The following is a 19,333-nucleotide window of genomic DNA, read 5'->3' as shown; positions in this document are numbered from 1 at the left end:
TAAAAAAAATCGAGAAGGTTAATGAAGTAATCTTAGTCTGTGGTCCATGGGAGCCTTTTAATCTCTCTTTCTGTTGTTAAGGGTAGCATTGCTGTGTCCTCAGTGTAGTGACTGTGGATTTAAGATTAAAAAAAGTGGGGTTTGTCAGTTTTACCCTTATTTCTGGAGCTTGGTTCTCATTTTACCGGATCGTGATAAAAATGAGAATTACTTAAATCCTACATCCAGAGAGTCAGGTTTTAGATTCTGAGACCAGAAATGGCTTAAAAGTATTATGTAGACTTCAAACACTTGGGCTGTATGAGCAGGGATGAGTCTAAAATGAGAGCTTTGTTAAATAGTGAGAGTATGCACAGCTTGAGTGTCAGAACTGTGTGGATTTAGCTAAAAAAAAAAAAAAAAAAAAAAAAGGAAGAAAAAGAAAGGGGTTTAGGATCTGTTTGTGGAGTATATATATTTCTGGCCTTCAACCTTTTTTAATTCACTTCACATGAGAGTTGTGCATTATTTATAATGAGTGTGGGAGATGGAAAGAGTACTGTGGAAGAAAGAAAAATAAACCTTTCAATCATGAATTCTGTTTTTGGCTGTGATGCCAGTTTGGGGCAAGATGCCAATAATTTTGCACCCAAAATAGAAGTGCTAAAATCCCCCAAAATTCACCAGTCTCACTCATGATCTGAATATTTTCTCTGATTATAGTTAGGAAGCAGAGCACACAGTCTTGAGGCATGCATCAGCCTCATGATGAGAAGAGCAGGTCATCGTCTTTTAACTCATGTCCTCCTGCTGCTTTGAATAGCCTTTAATGGCCAGAGAAGGCCCCTGTGTTCAGGGGTTGTGAAAACAAACCACAGCTTCTCTGGTTTTGTTCTCCGGCGCTTGGTGCTCCAGCCTGGGCCATGCACCGGCACAGGCTTCCTCTTGGCTGGGGCCAGGCGTGCCGAGAGCTCCCTCAGAAGGCACCCGGGTTTTGGAGCTCTCTAGGACTGCAGCCCGTCTTTGGCTCCGGGGTTTAACAGCACAGGTGAAGCTCAGTGCAGAAGTTGAGCAGCGTTGGGCGCGAGAGGCCCCAGCCAGGAGGTGAACGCGCTCCACTGCATGGCCAGGCTGCTTCTGTCACTGCCGTGCTGTCAAAGGGGCACGGATGCACTTCCATGGACAGCCTTGTGCTATCGCAGCTTCTTCAAGAAGCTTATTTTCTTGCACCTTGATAGTTGTGAGGCATTCTTCCTGCAATCTGATGTGTGGTGGGGCCACTCACACAACTGCGTTGGCACAAATGAAGGGAACCAGCTGTGGGAACAAGTAGCTGAAGTGGGAATTTTGCCCACTGAAGCAAATTTATACAGCACCTCTTCCTGAGTCTCCCACAAAGAATGATAGTTAGAAGAGTTCTCTCAACCAACCTTGAGAGGGTTTGTGTAGATCCTAAGCACAGCAGTGGCACTGTTCAACAGTGCCAACTTTTTGTCCAAAGTAAGCATCAAGTCATGCCATTTTGTGCCTTTCTTGTTTCACTTAGAGCTGAGCTGTTCATTCTGTTTAGTGCCACAGTAAGAATTACTTGCGGAGTTGTTTAGGAAACAGGAGGGTTGCATACTGTGGCTGTCAGCTCAGGTTACTTATAAGGGAAGGCAATGCCCCATTAGAGCAAGTCAAACATTATTTATTTTGGGCGTCAATACAGAATAGCCTAATAAACCCCTGTTCAGCCTGGGTAACAGAGAATGTAAAAGCATGTAATGCTTTAGAAGAACAAAAGGATGAAACAAAATGGGCAAGTTTGGGTGGTTTTTTTTGTTTTGTTTTGTTTTGGGTTTTTTTATGGTTGGTTTTGTGGTTTTTTGTGGGGTTTTTGTTTGTTCGGGTTTTTTTTTTTTTTGTTTGGGGGTTTTTGTTTGGGTTTTTTTGTGTTTTTTTGGGGGGGTATTTTTGGGTATATGTTGTACTTTTAACATACTTACTCTTCAGTGGCTTCTTCAGAGACTGCAAGGGGACACTTTTAATGTTTAAAGTATCATAAATTTAGACACTATATCTGTGATGAATAGGGCGAAGATTAAGACACAGTGATTCAGGCTGAATCTCTTGTGGAGCTATTAACTCTCCTTATCTCATAAGAAAAGGTGAGACTGGGTCTATAGGATAAGGGAGATAAGCTCAATAAGACAGACCTTCTCAATAATCTTAATTTTCTTAGTTAATGTCTGTAGTGTTCATTTACACAAGCATTCAAAAGTCATTTGAGACCCCAAATTTACAAATTTAAACTTAAAAATATTAAACTTTTCCAGCTTTTTGTCTGTTGAATTGTTATTATTTGTTATTCTACTCCTGATGACCACATTAAAATACTTAAATTTTTTTATGTGTTAAACTATAAATGAGATTACTTTGTAACCTTCTGGTGTGTTATGAAATCCAGCAAACAGGGAGAAAGTTACAGTAAAAGTGTTCCCTTACACGGGCTTTAACACCAGCAGCATCTTTCCCTGTAGTCCTTCAGGTGAGAGAAGCAGGGAAGGGAGAATCTGTTCTTCCATTCACAGTAGGTTCTGGGCAGTACCTCTGCCCTGAGGTGTCGCAACTGGGATCCAGTAACTTGGTGGTTTGTTTGTGTGCACCTTGCCTGGAGAGAAGAAAACCACTGTCTTCAGAAGGTGCTTAACTGTGGGACTCCCAAAGGAGAGTAAAGTAATGCTGCTGCACATAAAAACGAACCCCAGAAGGTTAAAATGCTGGCAGTGGAGCACACAGCTGAAGGGAAAAAGAGGAACAAATAAAAGAATGGGCTTTAAATTATTAGGAAGCTGGAAGTTGGTGAGACAACTGATGGGCCTGCTGGGTGGATTGCTGTGCACAGAGGGAGCAGTTCAAGAAAGCAGAATATTGCAAAAATGTTAAATTATTTATTTTTACCAATCCTCACTGCAGATTTATGCCCACATTTATTGAGAGCTCAAGTATGAGGTGGCTGAGGTGTTGGACAAAATATATACAGCCTTATTAGAAATACCATAAAAAGAATGTGGAACTGTAGATGTGTTGGAAATCTCTAGGAAGCGTCTAGAGAATTACGTCTCAGTAAGTTTATACTGGTGATTGGCAGATTAGCTGAAATAGTCATTACTGACAGGTCATAATTCATAGCTTGCAGCCATTGAGATTGCACAGAAGGAAATGGTGCCAAAATGACAGGGAGAAAGGTGTTTTGAAATATGGAAAATCATTTGATTCAAATCATGACAGCTTTTAGAAAGTTTTGTTGTCCTTTGCAGATGGTAATTAGTCATGGTATGACTAAGATGGCTCAAAACCTGTATTGAACCTAGAAGCAAAAGGGGCATTACCCACTTTGATCTATTAACAGTGGTATGTTGACAGATCCCCACTTCAAACTGGTGGGGACTGTTCTGTTCTCAGAAGCACGAAATAGCACTGTTGTACCATTTTGCTTGGCCCATTAGCCCTGCTGAAAGGCAGAACTGGGAATTGCCTAAATGGTGTCTGATCCCTGAGCATGGAGAGCTATGAGGCTGCCAGTCCTACACCCTCCCTTGGAGAGCTCCACTTAGGCAGGAGCTGGACCTGAGAATAGCAAGCTCTTTTTCAGTATGTGGCTGACTTGAAAAATAATAGTAATAGAAAAAGTCCAAGTATTTTTGAAAACATGTCATTAAGAATAGGAAAAGTAATAAAGAACAGCATGGAGATTGTTACCAGAGGTAAAGGAATAAAAATATATCAAGAACGCCCTTGTCTCACCTCAAAATAGCATTCAGGAGTTAGTGGGAGTTCTGGGAACACAAGATGAAGCTGAAAAAGAAGTGGGGAAGTCTCAGTCGTGGAGAGTAACTGAAGAAAATTGTGACTATTTACCTTAGAAAGTAGATGAATCAGAGAAGAGGCGTGCTAAAACTGTATAAACCAGCAAATGGTAATGAGAAGGTAGATTGGGGTAAGTTTCTGTTTGCTTGTCTTAAAGCACTGAAGTTAGCGACTATTTAAAGAAATCAGAAGGTTGCAAATTCCAAAACTGATAAAAGGAAATTCTTGTTCAGATCTGTGGTTAAAGTGTGGAAGTCACTACAGCAGTAACTTGTTGTGCTGAAGAATTCAACAAGGTTTTTAAAAGGTTATTTTAATGGATATCAGAAATATTTACAGCTGCTGTAATCCATGTTGACCAGTTTTGGAGGGAATATTAGACTTAAGTTTTTAAGACTAGCTATCAGGGATATCTTCATATTCTGTTGCTGGTTGTGCTTCCTTCTTAACGTAGTGTTAGGTTAGTGGTGCAATTCATTAATAATTGTATGCAAGGTGTGAAATTGCTTCTGATTCTCAGTAGCAGTCTAGAGAGCATCTCTGTGTGGGTGGTGCCTGAATTCAGAGGGGCTTGGTCTCTTTTCAGGCATTCAAACAGACTAACCCAAGTAAGGGTTGTTCCCAGCATCTCTTGAAGTGGCCAAGATCTGTGGCTAAACAGATGCATTCAGCGGTGGGATAACATAAATATAATGAGGTTAGGAACTGATGTGATTTTAAATTTGGGTAGAAGGTGTTGAGTTGCTTTTTTTTTGGTCATACGTGCATTACATGTGTGAGTAAAAGATCTTTCTTTCTTAAAAAGGCCCTAAACCAAGACAGCTTTCTGCACTTGGGTTCTGGAGTTTGTTTCACTTACAGTGAGTGGAAGGCATGATGTAAGGAACTGGTGTCTTTGCCTGAAGTCTTCAGTCAAACTGTTAAAAGAAATAATCAATCCTAAGCAAAGAAAATTATTGGTTTTGTTTACCTGCAAAAGCACATCTCATTGGGGCAGTTTCAGTGCTCATGGTTTTCATGGATACGTGTGAGTATGTGATGTTTATGTGAGTAAATAGTGATGAGCGGTTCATTTTTGTCATTCTTGATTTTTGTCAAGATTTTGGTTGGATTAAATTATATTTGTCTATATATGAATTTGACACTTGGAAGATATCAGCAGTCAGTTCATGTAGTCTCTTGCCATTCTACCTGATAGTAACCTCCTTAGGAACAGTACCTGCAGTCTTACATTCAGCTCAGAGCTGGTGTAATTATTCTTGAGTTGTGCTTCTTTATAAGTGACATGGTATTCTAGAATAATTCTAAATATTCTGAACAATAATTAATGGTGCTGTATACAGATTTCAAAGGTATGAGTTAGACGTTTGAAAATACCTTGGAAAGCAAATCCTCATGAGAAGGGAAAGCTGTATAAGCAAAAAAAGAAACTAATTTCTGCTTAATTGCCAGAAGATAATTCCAAAATGTTAATGGAAAATGCTGATATTTGGCCTTCAAATGGCAAGCATAATACAAACCTGCTGGTTGGAATCAGTGAAATGGTATGGAAAAAAACCCTCCCTACTTGAGAGTTTGGGGAAATGGATGCCTAATAAATTGTGCATATGCCCATGAAGTAATAATAACAGAATTTTAGAAAGATTAAGAAGGCTGGCATGATTTCTGTTAAAATAGCATTAAGTAACTGGGTCATAAATGCAAATAAGATTATTAACCCTAGATGACTGGCTTATGATTACAGTATCTCTCAGCTATTGGGTTTCGTGGCATTAACAACAGACTCTCCAGTGTGTGAGTCCACATCACATGGTTTTATTTTTAGTGCTGATAAATCTAATATTTCAAGATCATGTGAAGCTGGGCACTGAAGGTTTCTCAGTAGCTGCCTCTTCCGCCGTCCCTCACTCTGCAGGGAGCCCAGGGTTCCCCGGATCATACTTGATCCTGCTCAACAAAGGTATCAGCTTTGGCAAATGACGTGTTAGGAGCAAAATCATTCTTCTGACACTGAGTTTGGGGTCTGGTGATTCATGCAGTGTCAGGATGGTTGGGAGCGTGGCTGCAGGCCAGGCAGGATGCCCTGCCATGGCTCGTGCCAAGCAGTGGTCGGGTGTGAGCATCATGGATACTTGGGCACAACGTTTTTGTCGGTATTTTCTACAGAAATGTAGAAACTTTGAAGGAATTACTGTATAGAAATTATGGCAAAGTGGGGTAAAACTGCAAGGATGTGGATGGTGCTGATGTGGAGTTTTGCTGAAATACTTCTGGGTGGTGGGCAAAGCAGGAGGAGGCAGTGGTTGCCATGAGCTGCATATCCAGCTTCCAGCTGAAGCTCTGGGTTAGTGGATGATGGAGGAAGCTAGTAGGTGAGAGCTGTGGCTGTGGGATCTCTGTGCTCCACTATTTGGGGATGCTTAGCTGGAGCCTTCTCAGCTCACCTTCATCTCCTGCCCTGTGCTAGCTGAGCTTGCTCTTCATCAGCTTTCTTGGGCTCCTTCACTCCTGCATCTGAATGTTGAGGTACTCGATGGTCCCTGTGGTATCCTTGAGTCCAGCACAGAGTACTCTTTGGTACTGCATAAAGAACTTAGTGAAAATCACTCTCTGTTGGATCTAGGGTCCCAGTGTTGATTCCATGCTTTTGATCTGTGGCCCTGGCACTCCATCTCCCTGTTTTTGGAGAGAGGGAGACTGCCTGATTTCTCTGTTATGATGTGATGCACTCAGAACCACCCATACAACTGGTCTCTCTCCCAAGACCACTAGCTGTTTGATATGAGCAAACAATTTCCGAGTAGAGCTGTTTGATCATCATGCTAGTGGTGTCACTGCTCTAATTATTAAAGGTTTCTGAGAAAGTTAATGTTTCCTGGGCTGTTTCACTCCATTGCTCTGTAGGAAATATTGTGCTCTGGAAGTGTAAGCAGACTGACATTTCAAAGTGTAACAAGAGCACACGCAGAGCAAAACTTACTGGAATGACTGATTGCTTGCAGACATGAAAATAGCTGGCGGACCATCTAGACAGCCATCACCTCTACTGCCAGACTACAGACAGACACAAAAATGTGATTTAATCATAGTTATAGAAAGAGACAGATCATTCCTCTTTACCCTCCTGCATAGAATAGGACTTTCTCTTTATCACATGCTTATCCTGAAATAATGTTTTTAGTCCATATATGTGCAACACTTCAGCACTGAAATGAGCTTTAAAATGATACGGTGCTGTAAAACCATTAGAAAATTAAAATAATTTATGTTCATTAATAAACCACAATTATTTTTTTTAACTCTCAGTTAATGAATAAGAAAACAGTGTTTTAATAACAGAACCACTGAACTGCAATAACCATGTCAGTTAAAGAAAGTTCCCTGTGATACACTTTTTCACAATATATGAAAATTTGTATGAAGTGTTTCCAAAGGTTGGCTTCATTCCACCTTTTCTTTTAGAAGACTGTTCAACTATTCCTTTCGTTGCTGAAAGCTTTACTTGATATTTAACCTAAAATGCAGTTTCCTGAATGTCATCCTATTTCTTACGGGAACATTTAATAATATCATGCCTTCCTTGTTCTTTCATGTCATTCCAGTACTTGCTGACCCTTTGCATGACTACTTTGCTGGTATGCATTATTTTATTTTATAATTTGCCTCTAATATCATATCTCAAAACTTGGATTGCTTTCCATGCTTTAAAACTCTTTTAGGAAGGAGAAAAACTTACTTTATTTACTTTAAAATCTGTAAATCATAAAGAAATTAAAATCACGCATAGAATGAAGGCACGTATTTTCTCCAGTCCTGTCTGAAGTAATGCTGTGGACGCTTGATAAGGGGTCAGTGTTTTCTGCTTTTGAGTTTGAATTCATTGGACTGTGACAGTCAGAGACCAGCTGGCAATGCTCTTCCTAATTCACCCCAGGATGCCATGGCCTTCTTGGTCATGAGGACACACTGCTGGCTCATGGACAGCTTGTTGTCTACCAGGACCCCCAGCTCCTTCTCTGCAGAGCTGCTTCCCAGCAGGTCAGCCTGCAGCCTGTGCTGGTACCTGAGGTTATTCTTCTTGGGGGGCAGGACCCTGCATTGCTCGCTCCAGCCCACCAAGTCCTTCTGAAGGGCTGCACAGACCTCTGGGCTATCAGCCACTGCTCCCAGCTTTGTGTGACATCTCCAGAGAGGCATCTGTCCCTTTGTCCAAGTCACTCATGAACAAGTTAAACAACACTGTGCCCAGTATTGAACCTTGGAGGACCCCATTAGTGACAAGCCTCCAACTAGTCCCTGTGCCACTAATTATGACCCTAGCAATGTATTTTAAATGTTAAATATTTCATATACTCATTGACATGCAAGTGACTTGAGATAGAGAACATCTGCTCATTTTGCCTGGTGAAATTTTCTTAAGGATTTTACTAAGAGGAAGCATGCGTGAAGCAAAGGATAAACTAGACTATAAAAATTACTTTCCAGTGATGCAGTGGATATAAACTAGCTGGCTCATGCTCTTGGATGCAGATCAGACAACTTCCATCTCTAGTCTGTGGTTATTTACTGGTTGGGTTGTTAAAGGCTGAATATTGTTGCTCATTGGTCTCTGCAAGACCGTTTTACCTCAGCTCCTTGAAAACTGCTTTCTGAACCACTGGTAATCAATACATTTGTTAATATTTGCATTAGATAAGGTGTAATGTTGTCCTTAGTTAGATGTGTGTTATGTATCACCCTTACTGCCAGCAATCTGATAGTTTCATGGTGACCCTTATATCCCATTGGGGTGCCCAGGGGTTATGTTCCCAACCTATAGTTTACCCCTCTTAAGGCTAATACAGTCATTTTAGAGTTCTGTAGAGCAAACCTTCCCTGAAGAGCTTCCCTAGCCTGGTTTTTGCTGTGTCTTCAAGCCTAAAAACTCCAAAGGCTGTACTTGATTATAAGATGTGCAGTTCCCACAACATGGGGCTCAGTTTTAGTTGAGACATCCGTGTGCCACTGTGGTAAAAAACAATAGCAGTGATGTGTGCTTTTATGCCTGTTACTATCCTTCTGTCTGAGTAACTAATTCAATCCTGTATTTATAGCTCCCTTGTGTTCTCTGAAAAGTCAGGCAAGTAAAATTATTGGTCACTTGGCCAACTGCATCGTGATACCGTTTTATTTCCTGGAGAAATAGCAAACGTAGATAAAACTTTTTCAGAGAGGTTTGCTCTGAAAACAGTCTGTGCAGAATTGCAGGCCAGCCAAAGCAAGGGTAGCATTTTCAAAATCTGCTATTTGGCATTTCTTAGAGTATGGCATTTCTTTATCTGGTATTCTCATTGTCAGAAGTTTGCATCATATTATTGCAAATTAAGTGGGCCAGTGCATCTCAAGTCTGAATCAGAGCCTCCAATGGGGGTAATATATATGTGTATATATTAACAAAATAATTCTTGGTAGGTCTCTGTTGTCTTATTTATTCTAATATGCTAAGCTAAATGTCTCACATGTAAATATTGGGATTTTTTGTTATTGTTATTATATATTGTATATTTTTGTTTTGTTTTGTTGTTAATTTAGTTCTCCTCTTTCTACCTTTCTGTCCTGAGAGGTGCAGGTGCTGAGTGGCTGTTCTGCCCTTTCTGCATTCCCTGTTTTACTGACCGGTCACTCCCTTACATTGTCCTTCTTGGAAGCAGACGCTATTTCATTTTCCACACTGTTTTCAATGTCCATCTCAGCAATTACACAGTCCTAAGTGCCCCTAGCTGAGCACTGTGTGAGTGACCCCACTGGGGCAGCCAGCAGATGGGGTTCAGGTGCTGGCCTTGTGCTGGAAGTTAAAGCGGATGTCCTACCTTTGCAAAACAACATGGTGGAATTTCCTCAGTCCCACAAAAGGATGAGGGATGTGCAGTCTCCATGAGTCATACAAAGACAGTCCAGGCACCCCAATGAAAATTATATAAATGCTTTCTTTTCTCAGTATCTGTGACTAATTCAAGGTCACCAATATTCCTCCGGCGTAGAAAAATGTTCGTAATGGCGTGTAACTCACACAGAGGCCATATGGGTGGACTTGATGACTGGGATAACAATAGTTGGGTATTTCAGGTAGCAAAGTAGTCCCACTTCAGCAATGAAGTGCCCAGCTGTACCATCTGTCTCAAATCCACCTTATAACTCAGCCTAATTACATTAGTGCACAGCTATTATCGCCTGGGAGATCATAATAGATTTGAAGAGCTGAACTGTGCTTCTTCTGAAGTTTGTATTATTTTTAGTTACTTGTGTTTGAAAAAAATAATTAGGGTTGGATGTATTGTAGCTCTTGAAGAAATAATCATGCTTGGACAACACTCACTGCCACTCCATGTGAATTTTAAGGTCTTTTCTGTTTACATTGCTGACTAAAATCAAGTTTTGATTGTGTCTCTTAAAGAGTGGAGTTCATCTCCTTAGGGAGGGCTTGCAGAAATTTTGTGCTGGGGTCAGGTTCTATCTGAGATTTGTTTGGTGGACTTGTACAGGGATTTCAGCTTCGCAGGTTCAAGCTAAAAAATCATGAAGAGAGTCACTGATCAGCTTCTGATTATAAAATGTCCACCACAAATGCTAATGATGATGCTCAGGAACCTGGAATAATGTTACTTAATTGTTGTGCTGTATGAGTTTGAATATCTGACAAGCAAAAAATGATCTGTCACCTTGGTATATTTGAGATAGACAGACTTAGTGTATTTGATATGGGCAGATCCTCTCTATGTGGTCGTGAGACACCATTATTTTTCTGGCACTTCTCAGAATAGACTCCGGAAAGTGAAGAACTTGTGTTACCTCCTTCCTCTTGTTAACTAGCACAGTTTTATATAACAGAATTTACATTACATTTTTAAGAGTTTTTCTTTTAAAATTTCCTAGTAGAGGTTGGTTTTTTTTTTTCTTTTTTGAATATTTTTTTTGTGATTAATATAAAGTTATAAAATTATATTTCACTATTATATGAACACTTGATCAGGAATTTTTAGCCACTGAATTGGGAAGACTGAGTATAATGGAGAGTGTGTCTGTCACAGTTACTTCCCTGGCTTTTTCCAGCAATACATTGTCCTGGGGGCATTCCTGAACAAGATACCATTTACAAGGTGGGAAGATAGTGCAGGAATTCCTCAGGAACTGCAATTAGAAAGTAGAGTGGAGCTAGATGATTCTAAGTTGGAATGGTTTTCAGTAGTGTTTATTGTTAACCTGCCTCCTCTGTTTTGTTTTGGTTTTTGTTGTTGGTTTTTTTCTTTAATTTTGTGGGGGTTTTTTTAAGAGGTGGAGTTGGGGTTTTTAAAGTAATCACTTGGTGCTCCTTTATTTTGGATATTTTTAAAAGGAAGAGCCATAGAGAGAGACAAGAAGAACCATAGATTCTCTTAGAAGGTTTCTATATCTCTGCATCCAATATTTTTCTCTATTTTTAGCCAGGTAAAAAAAAAAGGTAGTATTTTAAATCTGCTTTATGCTTGGGGTTTTTTGGTTGAATCTTTTCTTCCCTCAAAACTTCTAACAAAGATGTGCATGGACTCTGAATACCACTGATGAGGCATTGGTGGATGTCAGTGAGTGTTACTTTAGTTCTTAAAGCATGAGGTTAATTTACAATGAGCTTTGCATACTCAGTCCAAAAGTGAATGTAAACATGGAGGGTTTTGAAATGGTCCTGATTTATACCATCTGTAATGTAATTTTCTCAAATGTTAGTTAAATGAGCATTAGGCTCATGTACTTTTAATTTAATGTAGACTAAATACCGGAGATTTTAAATCTACTGGTTTTTTGGTTTTTTCTTCTTTCTTGTGGGAAAATACTCCACCATAGATGCTCAAACCCAAGGAACTTCCAGTTCAGCAAAGTTATTGCATGTGTCTTATTTTAACAGGAATGAACCTTTCCTAATGGTGCTGGTCAGTGATTTGCTGGAAAGAGGGGGAACTATATTGTTCTCGGTATTTTGATCTTATAGCAAAGTGCCTGCTCATCTTTAGCTAGAATAGTTGTCTCTGCTTTCTTTATTACAGTGTTTTATCTGTACGGAAACTACAACAAAATGAAATCCTTTTCTTACAAAGGAAGGTGGTGAAAGTACTATTTTATCCTTTGCTCATCCTTACTAACATTCAGTTTTGGTTTATTTTTATTTAACTTGGACTTGTCCTTGCGTTTATAGGGAGTATGTATTAAACAGATGTATCTTACAGCCTGAGTACAGGATGACCACTGACAAGAGACGGGTAGTAATGCATAGGCTATAAAGGAATTTGCCTTAATGGAACTGGGTGTGGCATAATTCGAAAATTATTTTTCTGTGGAAATAGCTGTCTTTTCTGTGAAAGAGCTTTTGGGACTTGAGAATCCTTGTGAAGGGAAGGGAGTCAAAAGCACACCGTAGACCTCACTGTCACACTGTTGTCTGCAAGATTGGAAAAGGGCAGACCTCCACCAATTTCCCTTCCAAGAACGTAATAGTGCACAGCTCTCCTGTGCATATGGGTGGTTAAGTCTTAATTTTTCTTGCCTTAGTTATTTTCCTTCACATCATAACCAATAATATTCTTTAACAGCCCTTGAAGGAATAGTTAACAAACTTTCCTGAGAACCAGCAGCTAGATACCAACATCTTCTCATCCATGTTAGATTCATATCACCTGCTATTTTTCTCAGATTTCTGTTCTGATCTGTCAAATCTTCTGCTGCCCAAACATATATGTGGGATATACTTTGGCTGCAGCTATGTGTGGGGGTTTTTTTAATGTCCCCCATAACTGTGGTTGTCTGAAGTCACAATTAAATATGGAGAGTCCAAAGTGAAAAGAGTAATTCCTTTAGAACTATGAGCCACTTCTGTTACCTCCGCTGAGGTGTAGCGACCTGGTTCAGGAACGACACGGCAGCCACAGCCAGGCTGCTCGGTCCATCAGCTCACAGACACCAATGTGGTGGACGGCTAATGGCGTTTATTAACTGGTTACATGGGGTTATAAAACCTCTGTTTGCTACATCACATCCGTCTGCTTACGTTACAGGTTAGGTATTGCTTATCTTATCAAGGACACTGACCAACTAAGAGTTGAGGGAGGGGTTCTGTCTGCCCGTACAGCGCGATATCTTCCGACCGCCTGTCCCTGATCTCCCACACACTTCATTCATGGGAGCATTATACTTCTTGTTTGGTACCTGTGAGGAGTCTTGGGCATGTTTTTCTCTAAAGCAGGCAATAACATAACACATTTTGTGTTCTGTGAACAAATAAAATGGTTGTGTGGCAAATCCTTGGGACTAATAGACACTGCGGAGGGTGTATTTCTTAAAATGAAGTGTATCACTTAAGGAGACTTGTAAAGCTTTAGAGCCTTTCTGAGTCCTCATCTTGGCAGTTTACTATCAAGGCCCCTAAATGTATTCAGTGAGATGTTGACAGTCTAGGTATTTTTAAGACAACATCTTACACTAAAGGCATTCCTTCCTCAGAGCAGCTCTCAAAAGAATTTTATTTTGCCATTGTCTATTCGCCAAAATAATTTCCATTAGCTTTTAAAGATCAGACTGGCATCCATTGGGGATTGGATGCCAACCATATGATACCTTTCAGAAATAAGTATATGTAGTGGGTTGGATGCCAACCTCAAGATACCCTTTAAAAATAGGTATGTTTGTCATTCATCTGCAAAGCAAATAAACAGAACTTGCTGGGGAGCATCAACATTCTTCCCAGTGGGTGAGAATTCGTCCCACACTGGTTCTGGCAGAGGCTACCAGCCACTCACACATAGAGAAGTGAGCACTGGGGGATGGATACCTCCCTTGCACATACTCAGAGGGTTGTTGCTGGTGAGCTGCACTGCTCCTACCTGGCCATTCCTGTTTCTGCAGCTGCACGGGTGATCCGAGTCTTTGTCAGCCTGGTGTGTGCCCTGAGCATTATGAAAACAAACACCAAGGAGAAAAGGGGAAAGAATTAGAGAAAGTACCTCCAACAAAATGGCACAGAGCTTCTAATGTATTCTTTCATTGTACTTATCTTCAGAGCTTTACCTGAGGTGTTTGGGTTAGGGATTTGGAGTAGGGTTTCACATGAAAGCCACAGAGAAGTCTGTGGTCAGAAGAAAGTGTAGGGTTGGACGTGGACCTTTCATCTCCATTGAGGTCAGCACTTTCTCGCTGGTCCAGCCCTACCTCTGATTTCATTTAGCACAAGGCGAAGTCCCCAGGTGACATGCTTAGCTTACTGACAGTGTTATACCATGAAATCAGATTGTAAGCTTAAAAAAATAAAAAAGATATTGAAACTCCTTTTCAAAGAGCAGAACAAGTGAGATGACAGCAGCTGCAGAATAATACACTTCTTTCAATAAAAATGTAGGGTCCTGGTATAAAGGATGTGTGAGTGGCAGTGGAAGGCTGTGTCGGTGGCCCGGCCGAACCCTCGGGGGCTGTGAGCAGCTGCTGTGCCCTCGGCGCAGGGCGCCGCTGACCAAAGCTTATCTCGAGGCAGGGAGAGGGATATTACATGACAGCTGTCCCTCAGATATCTGGAGACTGCTCCAGCCCTTCTAGGAGGAGAGCTCGCTTTTATTGTTTAGACTAGAGGAACATGAAGAATTTGGAGGGTGTTTTCTGTCTCCCAGAACTCATTTGCTGTTCTTTTCCCCCCTCTGTAACCTGCAGCCCCTATTGTGAGTTGGCAGTTTTTCTCAAGAAATGTAAATGCCATTATAGTTGTGCCATTCTTTAGCTGCAGGACAATAATTTCTTCTTAGTGATAATAATTCCTTGGTGGGTATCATACCTAGGAAAGTGGCTGCCCCATATGCAAATGAGGCACTTCCATCCAGTTGTAATGTCACTGGAAACCAAAAGTCAAAGCTCTGCAGGTATGGGAGAGATAGGGAGTGTATCATTAGAGAATGCAATAGAAGACAGGGAGCGTAGGAAAGATGGGTGATGCCAACTTGCTGTCTACAACAGCTGCAGCTTTTTTGTCTGGTATTAGTAGGAGAAATACTTGCTTGATACTCTTTGTGTGATTGAATTAGTTTGAATCGAGAGAATTATCCTGACATTATTGTAATGGTGCAAAATAAAGATCATAAGGGAAGGTGAAAGTAAGAACAATTGCAAACAATCTGCAGCATGAGAAATTAGGAGAGAGAAAACTTAGGTAACCTTTATTTAAAAAAACCAACAAACTAGTATTTAAAAGACAGTTAAATATTTAATTGAACTAAACACGTGCAAGAACCATTTAGAACTAAATATTGGTTATAGGTCTAGTAAGAAGCAATAGCTCATTAACTACAACTCTACTGCTTATTCTGGGTGCCTGTTCCAACTTTCAAACTACATTTTAGTTACGAAAATCCACTTCATTTAACCAGCTTCAGTTAGTTAACCAGTGAATGTACGAAGCTGGCACAGGTTCCTCAAGGATTGATAGGGATGTATATTCATGCACATACCCATGTTATATGTATGTAATGTGTATACACATACGTGTATATACGTGGAGCTGTATCTCTGTGCAATGGAGGGAGAGGCACTGAAATACAGAAGCATTAAAGATGGTCATTGTTTTCTCTGGTTCTTGTACTTCAGTCCTCCATTTCTGTTCCCCACTGCACATCCATCTTTTTTCTTTGACAGATACACTTAGAGATTTTTTTTCAGCTCTGTGGCCATTAATAAACTGTAATGTGTGCCAGTGTGTTGCACCTACTTACGCACATACTTGTAACCATGAGTAAAGATCAAAGTATTTATTAGGGAGTTGCACAACGGGACAACTTGATAGAGCAAATAGGTGATGCTCAGTGATTCCAGGTAGATTGTCCAGTCCTTTTTGTCAATGCTTTCTTTCCACCTTTATATGTTCCTTTAAAAATTTGAGTACTTTCCTAAAAGCATAAGATTGAAAGAAACCTTTGTATAGACTGAGTCCTGTACTTTGCTACTGTAGGCAATAGCCTAATCTCCTTTGTTATTCCATCCTGGGAATAGTTAGGTTTTGTGCTGTCTGCTTGGAAGGTGGAACTGTTTCAGTAACTTTCAGTAGCATTAGAAATGTGGTATGATTTATCTGGGGAGGCAAAGGCCAGCTATTCCATATGCTCAGTGGAGTTATGCATCACATCCTATGCACCCTGCAAAGATGTAGTTGCAGAAATGCTCATGCCGGATACAGGAACATGGCTCCTCAGGTACAGCAAGTAATCAAACATTGGCATGGAGTATTCTCTGCTCTCTACTGCTGTGGCAGTCTATCTGCAAGCACATCTCTGTAGCATGTATGAAATGAATGCTGGAGAAGACCTCTATCTTTAGATCATATGCCTCTCCCCAGTAAAATGGATGGAAGATCAGAGATTTAAAAAAATGAGTCACTGTGACTCACTACAGTATATCCATAATAAATTCTATCTAAATTTGGTAAGGAACTCTAGGAACTAATTGCCCTAGTTACTTACCCCTTTTCTTTTTTTGTAGATGTTTGTCCCTTGCTTCTCTAGCAATTATGTACTGTATGTACAGAAATAAGATTTCAGTAATGACTGTTGTGTGCTATCCTAGATTAAAGAGTTCTGCTCTTGCAAAACTGACTGGTGTCGTACTTCTAATTGTCTCCTTCAAAAACCATAATAAAATTAGGAATAACAAAAGTTCTCTGAATGCTTTGGATTTTAGTGGTCTTGTATTGTGTTAGAAAATGTGAAAAAATTATTAAAAGTGTCAACAGCATGTAATAAATTTAGATTACCAAACCTGGCTTCTGTTGCGAAGAGATCACATTTACTATAAATCAAACATTTGCTACTCCAAAATTGCAGTTACTCAAAAATCTTAAATAGATAATAACATTGTTAGCAGCATTAAAATATGCAATCAGTTCTTGGGTAGAATTTCTAGCACATTTAGGATTAATTAAATTTAATTCCTAAACGTTGAGTTGGCAATTAAACCAGAGATGTTGAAGGTCCTGAATGCTGAACTTCTGAAACAATTTTTTTTACCACTACTCTTTGTATAAAAAGGAGCTCAAAGAAAACATAAGACTGACTCAAAAGCTCACAGCTTTGTGGAAAGCATCCTTTTTAGGGGCAAACTGTTAGCCTTTGCATTTTACTTAATATCTCAGGCCAAGTTTTATTCATGAGAGATCATATCCTGTGTGAGACAATGGTTTAGAAGCTGATTAATACCTGTGATGCATTTTTTTTCAAGAGTAGAATGACCACAATTTGTATTTTTTATAGAATTAAGAAATCCCACAACCAACCAACCAACAAACAAAAATAATTGGACAGTATAGAAAGGCTGTGTGGACCACATGGTCCACAGACAGCTTACTTTTGTGTGTCAACATTCTTGCTCTTTTGGGTACAAGATAAAACAGTTCAGACCTTCAGTACCTGTGTGAAGATGCTAAGTGGAAAGCAGAGGACCATAAAGGCAGAAGTAAAAATGGGTCCTCTGTGAGTTGAAGCTGTTAGTGAAAGTAATGATATCTTTGCATTTATGGGTTAGCAGTAAAATTCCTCTTTGTAGCGGGGTAATTGAAGCTCATGCGTTATTTAAGTGTGCTATCAATGGGACATGTTTTCATATGCTTTACACTTGAGCCAACATAAAAGTCAAAAGTCATCTTAATACTTAGGGCAATCCTTTCTTTCTTTATCTCTTCTTCAGCGTGTTAAGTGTCTAAAATGAAATTGGAAATATTCAAAGCAGTTGTGGACCCTGCATCTGTAGTCAGATGTTAAATGTAAATTACAGAATCATCTTTAAAATGACCTCATAAAATAACATTTGCTCCATGTTTAAATGAGTTGAATTTTAAAATTACAGATTTGCTTCCTTATGAGGCTGTTAGCAGAAGGCATACAAGAATCATTGTCTTGCTTTCATTTCTGATTATAAAGCAGTAAGTTTCTTTTGGAAGTTACTAATTTGTATCTAATTGAGCTGGATGGATGGAGGCTCCAGTTAATCTTGTTTACATTCAAATGTACTCTTCGATGTTTCGTCAAATCTAAACAAAAGATAGGTTGCACAGAATCTGAATTAAAATATTCAAGTTTTAACAAGATTGCTATTTAAAATAGAAAAGAAACAAAACACAACAAAGTAACTGTTGTCACTTTGCCCATAATTTGTATTACAAAGTCAATTTGTGTGTCTAATCTATAAAATTGTGTGTTTATCTCAGATCTTTGCCAGACTAAACAGGGCAATTTTAAGACAGGTAGTAGCATTCTTAATGATGTTAGCTGAAGCATTCATGTCACTTGAACAGCTGATTCTCTTTTTTCCCTAAATTTTGTCTAGCAATTCATTCTGGTATGATGCAAAATTCGTTTGATATGATCTGTGAAACGTGAGCAGTGTCTAAGTGTTTAAAGATCAGTGTTTTAGTGGTGATAAGTGCCTTCTACTCATTAATCGTCATCATTAGCCTTAGCAGCTCCCAGCTTTTAAAGACGAAGATTTTTTCAATGTTTTTCTTCACTTCTTTCATAATACTGTTAGGCATTGCTGGCAAGTACACTTATATCATTGCTGCGTTTTGCCTCAGGGCGAATGAAATTATGACTCTGTGCATTGGATTTATACCAAAATGAAAACAAAATTTTGAGAAATATGCGCTATTCTTGTTTAGATGGAAGGGATAGAGTGAAGCCTCCAACAAAATACATCTGCTTGCTTTGCTATAATGGAATATTTTATTTACTGCTCTTCCAACATAAGAATTTTTTTTGAAAAGCTGAGTGTGATATAATCCATCTAGGGGCACGGTATAATTTGCCCAACTGGAAACAGGACTGGTGACTTGGAGTGCAGCTGCAAGGTTATATTAAGTAGAAGCCAGTGTTTTTCTGCAGAATCTTAAATGGGATTCTTCTAAGCTGTGTAACAGCAGAGAGATGATTTGTCATACTTGCTTCTCCCCATAATCTTTACACATGAACAAAGAAATGCTTTTCCTGTGGTTGTGTGATGGTTCAAGGGGTGCTGCTTGGGCTGGTGAGCTCCACTAATAGACATGTTCTTAAGTTGTGACCTTGATCCTCTGAATAAGTGTAGCACTCACTGAATACGTGTAAGATCATCCCTCAGCTGTCAAGTTTAGGTTTTAGGTATGAATATTTATATCCTGGTTCTGAAAATGACTGCTGATTTCCTTGTGAGGTGGGAAGGGGCTGTCCACTTAGAGCTCATGTTGGGACTGGAATCTTTAGGAGAATCAGTCCATCTCTGTAAACAGCAAAATATATTTTTGGAAAATTTTGCCTGTCACTTTTAGATGATTAATTATCTATTTAGTTTTATGAAAAAGTGTCATTACAGCTGGATGTTTATTAAGTAGTTGAAATAACACTCTACTAATTGAGTATTTAATATATGTTTACTTTGTTTGCATACTCTGTCTCACTAAAATAGCTGGGGGATGGAATTTACCTGTATGTGAATG

At 39.5% G+C, this 19,333-nt stretch overlaps 1 protein-coding gene across 6 annotated transcripts in view; it reads left to right on the top strand.

Moving 5' to 3' along the window:
• The window catches only part of TULP4 (TUB like protein 4), a 155,958-nt gene that overhangs the window by 84,249 nt on the left and 52,376 nt on the right, over positions 1–19,333 (top strand). The gene's annotated exons all lie outside the window — the stretch shown is intronic.

Source organism: Hirundo rustica, chromosome 3, assembly GCF_015227805.2.
Source record: "Hirundo rustica isolate bHirRus1 chromosome 3, bHirRus1.pri.v3, whole genome shotgun sequence".
Classification (NCBI taxonomy): domain Eukaryota; kingdom Metazoa; phylum Chordata; class Aves; order Passeriformes; family Hirundinidae; genus Hirundo; species Hirundo rustica.
Note: the sequence above shows the minus strand (reverse complement) of the source record. Positions and strands in the feature narration are given on the sequence as shown.